Below are 5,542 nucleotides of genomic sequence, written 5' to 3' on the forward strand. Positions count from 1 at the left end.
CACTCCCCGGCAACGGCGCCACAAAAGAGTCTTGATGACCCACAAGTATAGGGGATCAATCATAGTCCTTTCGATAAGTAAGAGTGTCGAACCCAACGAGGAGCAGAAGATTGTGATAAACGGATTTCAGCAAGGTAATAACTGCAAGCACTGAAAGTAGCGGTAACAAGTGATTGTGTAGCGAGGTGAAACGTAGCAAGCAAAGAGTAACAACTAACAAGTAGTAGCAACGGTGCAGCAAGTGGCCCAATCCCTTTTGTAGCAAGGGACAAGCATGAACAAAGTCTTATAGGAGGAAAAACGCTCCCGAGGACACACAGGAATTTCTGTCATGCTAGTTTCATCATGTTCATATGATTCGCATTCGTTACTTTGATAGTTTGATCTGTGGGTGGACCGGCGCTTGGGTACTGCCCTTACTTGGACAAGCATCCCACTTATGATTAACCTCTCTTACAAGCATCCGCAACTAAAAAAAAGAATTAAGACAAAGTCTAACCATAGCATTAAACTAGTGGATCCAAATCAGCCCCTTACGAAGCAACGCATAGACTGGGTTTAAGCTTCTATCACTACAGCAACCCATCATCTACTTACTACTTCCCAAAACTTCCTCTAGGCTCAAATATGGTGAAGTGTTATGTAGTCGACGTTCACATAACACCACTAGAGGAAAAACAACATACATCATATCAAAATACCGAACGAATATCAAATTCACATGACTATTATCAGCATGACTTATCCCATGTCCTCAGAAACAAAAGTAACTAATCACAAAGCATAATCATAATCATGATCAGAGGTGTAATGAATAGCATCAAGGATCTAAAATAAACTCTTCCACCAAGTAATCCAACTAGCATCAACTACAAAGAGTAATCAACACTACTAGCAACCTTACAAGTACCAATCGGATTTGCGAGACGAAGATTGGTTACAAGAGATGAACTAGGGATTGGAAAGGAGATAGTGCTGATGAAGATGTGGATGAAGATGTCTCCCCTCCGACGAGAGGAGTGTTGGTGATGACGATGGCGTCGATTTCCCCCTCCGGGAGGGAAGTTTCCCCGGCAAGATCGTCCTACCGGAGCTCTAGATTGGATCTGCTCAAGTTTCGCCTCGTGGCGGCGGCGAAACCACGAAAAAGCTCCCTAATGATTTTTTCCAGACCAAAACCCTTCATATAGCAAAAGAGGGGGGCTAGTGGACCGTCAGACAGCCCACAAGCTTGCCATGAGCCACCAGGGGGGTGGTGGCGATGGGCAAGCTTGTGGAGCCATGGTGGGCCCCTCCGGTAGTTCTTTCGCTCAGTATTTTTTATATAATCCAGAAACAATCCACGTAACTTTTCAGGGCATTTGGAGATGTGCAGAATAGTGGACTAGGATTTTCTCCTTTTCGAGTCCAGAATTCCAGCTGCCTGAATTCTCCCTCTTCAAATAAGCCTTGCAAAATAAGAGAGAAAAGGCATAAATATGGTACCACAAGTAATATAACAGCCCAAAAAATAATAAATATCAACATGAAAGCATGATGCAAAATAGACGTATCAGCTCCGTGAGGCCCCTTTGCCCTAGGTTTTGCGTCTATATATCCTCAAAAATTCCACAAAAAATCAAGAGATCATCGAAATTACTTTTCCGCCGTCGCAAACTTTTGTCTCCGCAAGATCCCATCTAGGGCACGTTCTGGTGCCCTGCCGGAGGGGGGATTCGGATACAGAGGGCTTCTTCATCAACACCATGACCTCTCCGATAATGCGTGAGTAGTTCACCATAGACCTACGGGTCCATAGCTAGTTAATAGATGGCTTCTTATCTCTCTTGGATCTTCAATACAAAGTTCTCCATGATCTTAATGGAGATCTATCCGATATAATCTTCATTTGCGGTGTGTTTGTCGAGATCCGATGAATTGTGAATTTATGATCAGATTATCTATGAATCTTATTTGAGTTGCTTCTGATCTCTCTTATGGATGATTTCATATCCTCGTAATTCTCTTCGAGTTGTGGGTTTTGTTTGGCCAACTAGATCTATGATTCTTGCAATGGGAGAAGTGCTTGGTTTTGGGTTCATACCGTGCGGTGACCTCACCCAGTGACAGAAGGGGTAGCGAGGCACGCATCGTGTTGTTGCCATCAAGGATAAAAAGATGGGGTTTTCATCATTGGTTTGAGATTATCCCTCTACATCATGTCATCTTGCTTAAGGCGTTACTCTGTTCGTCATGAACTCAATACACTAGATGCATGCTGGATAGCGGTCGATGTGTGGAGTAATAGTAGTAGATGCAGAAAGTATCAGTTTACTTGTCTCGGACGTGATGCCTATATGTATGATCATTGTCTTAGATATCGTCATGACTTTGCGCGGTTCTATCAATTGCTCGACAGTAATTTGTTCAGCCACCGTGATATTTGCTATTTTGAGAGAAGCCTCTAGTGAACAATATGGCCCCGGAGTCTACTCGACACCATATTTTCAGCCTTACACTTTTACTTTGTTGCACTTTCCGCCTTCAGATCTCACTTTGCAAACAATCTTGAAGGGATTGACAACCCTTTAAAGCGTTGGGTGCAAGCTCGTTTGTGTTTGTGCAGGTACTCTGGACTTGACGAGACCCTCCTACTTGATTGATACCTTGGTTCTCAAACTAAGGGAAATACTTACTGCTCCTTTGCTGCATCACCCTTTCCTCTTCAAGGAAAAAACCAACGCAAGCAAGTCTCCGTCAACATGTCAATTTTTGGCTTTGTTGTTTGAGAAGAAGCAAGAAGAATTTCTGGCACCTTTACCGGGGGGAGATCAAGTCAAGAACTCGTCCAAGTAGGTGTCGCAAACTCATCTCTTGCATTTACTTTGTTTGCCAGTTGCCTCTCGTTTTCCTCTCCCCCACTTTACCAATTTGCCTTTTTCGTTTGCCTTTTTCGTTCGCCCTTTTTTTGCTTTCTTTCTGTTTGCTTGTGTTGCCATGTGCCTTCAATATGCTTGCATCTTCGCTTGCTGAAAATCTAGTGAGAAGGATCCTCATCCACTTGCTAATCTCTTTAAGAGATCCAATTATATTGATCCAATTGCTAGTTAGTTGAATGCACTTGACTTTATGGAGTTTTGCTTGAGATGCGTGAATCTGAAAATTGTGAGGAAGAAATTTATGAAGTGATTCACGAGGGCTCCTTGGATAAAAAGCATGATTGCAATGGTTTCACTGTAAATTCTATTAGTGACAACCATGCTAAAAATATGCAAAATCCTAAGCTTGGGGATGCTAGTTTTGCTATGTCCACTACTCGTTGCAATGATCATGATTAGGGTGATGATTTTTCTTATGATCTTGAAAATTTGTTTAACCCTCATAATGATTATGATGTTTGCAATATTATTGAAAGTGGGTTTGAAGACGTCATAACTTTAGTTGATTATATCCCACTATTTTTGAAGAGAATCAACTTTGCATGCATGTGGATCATGAAAAGAATATCCTTTGGGATAGCTATATTGTTGAATCTGAATATGATCTCACATGTTATTGCTATGAGAGAGGAAAATGTTGTGGTAGAAACTTTCTTGTTACGAAGTTATCTCTCGTTATGTGGAGATTGCTATTGTCTCTTTCTTCTTCCTTGCATATGGAAACTATTGGTTGTCTTGACAATCTGTTTTCCTATAAAATACATATGCATAGGAAGTATGTTAGACTTAGATGTGATTTTCACATGCTTTATGATGCTCTCGTTGTGCTTCAATTCTTGTCTTTTGTGTGAGCATCATTGATTTATCAATGCCTAGATAAGGGCGTTAAACAATAGCGCTTGTTAGGAGGCAACCCAATGAATTTATCTTTTTCTTTATGTTTTGTTGCGTCCACACCATCATAATTCTGTTGTGATTGTGTTTTTTGTGTTTCTTTTTGTGTTTGAGCCAAGAAAAACCTTTATGACTAGTCTTGGTAATGGTTGTTTGATCCTGCTGGAAAAAGACACAAACTTTTCGCTCACGAGATGATTTTTTATTTTTATTCAGAAAGAGCTTTTGAGTTGATTCTTTTTACTGCTGGTTGATATGCCTTTTGCCCAGGCAGTCGTAATTTTTTAGAATTTTTGAGGTACCAGAAGTATACGAAGTATAGAGATTGCTACAGACTGGTCTGTTTTTAACATATTCTGTTTTTGTTGAGTTGGTTGCTTGTTTTGATGAAACTATGGTTAGTATTGGGGGTACTAGCCATGGAAAAGTGAGAATACAGTAGCCAAACACCAGTATAGATAGAATTCAAGTTTGCTACAGTAAAAGAAGTGGTAGTTTGTTTTCTTGTGCTAATGTTATCACGAGTTTCTGTTTGAGTTTTGTGTTGTGAAGTTTTCAAGTTTTGGGTGATGTTCTCATGGACAAAGAGATAAGGAGTGAAAAGAGCTCAAGCTTGGGGATGACCAAGGCATCCCAAGCCAAATTTAAGGACACCAAAAAGCCTAATCTTGGGGATGCCCCGGGAAGGCATCCCCTCTTTCGTCTTCAATCCATCGGTAACTTTACTTGGAGCTATATTTTTATTCACCACATGATATGTGTTTTGCTTGGAGCGTCTTGTATCTTAGGAGTCTTTTCTTTTTGTTGTGTCACAATCATACTTGTTGCACACCTTTTTGAGAGAGAGAGACATGCATTCATCGTGATTTTGCTAGAATGCTCATAGTGCTTCACTTATATCTTTTGAGCTAGATACTTTTGCTCTATGTGCTTCACTTATATCTTTTAGAGCACGGGGTGCGTGACTTGGTAGTTGGCTTATGCTATGAAAGTAGTCCCAAAGGTGATAGGTACCCAAAGAGGATGCAAAAACCTCTATCTTCATGTGCATTGAGTAATTTGTTCACCAACCTTGATATTTGCGATTTTGAGAGAAGCCTCTAGTGATCACTATGGCCCCCGGGTCTACTCCACACCATATTTTCAGCCTTACACTTTTACTTCGTTGCACTTTCCGCCTTCAGATCTCACTTTGCAAACAATCTTGAAGGGATTGACAAACCCTTTCAAGCCTTGGATGCAAGATCGTTTGTGTTTGCGCACGTACTCTGGACTTGACGAGACCCTCCTACTGGATTGATACCTTGGTTCTAAAACTGAGGGAAATACTTAATGTTCCTTTGCTGCATCACTCTTTCCTCTTCAAGGGAAAAACCAACGCAAGCAAGTCTCCGTCAACGTGTCAATTTCTGGCACTGTTGTTTGAGAAGAAGCACGCCGCCGTCTGCTACTCCAGATTGGATCGGCTGTTCACCTGGTCGTTGCCCCCGCCACAAAAAAAAGAGGAAAGAGAGAAAAAATGGTCTACACCAGCACACAACATTGCAGTCCCTTGCTTCCCGTGACCCCTGACGGCTGTGCTGGTAGTTCTTCTGCTCCTCCTGCGAGCTCTACATATGGTGATTGTCGCTCTACACCAACTCCTCTCATGACTTTCATCGGTGCATGTCGCTCTTCCCCAACACCTCTCGCGACTTTCATCGGTTGTCCTGGTGCCTATGACTCCATGG

This window comes from Hordeum vulgare, chromosome 7H, assembly GCF_904849725.1.
Source record: "Hordeum vulgare subsp. vulgare chromosome 7H, MorexV3_pseudomolecules_assembly, whole genome shotgun sequence".
Classification (NCBI taxonomy): Eukaryota; Viridiplantae; Streptophyta; class Magnoliopsida; order Poales; family Poaceae; genus Hordeum; species Hordeum vulgare.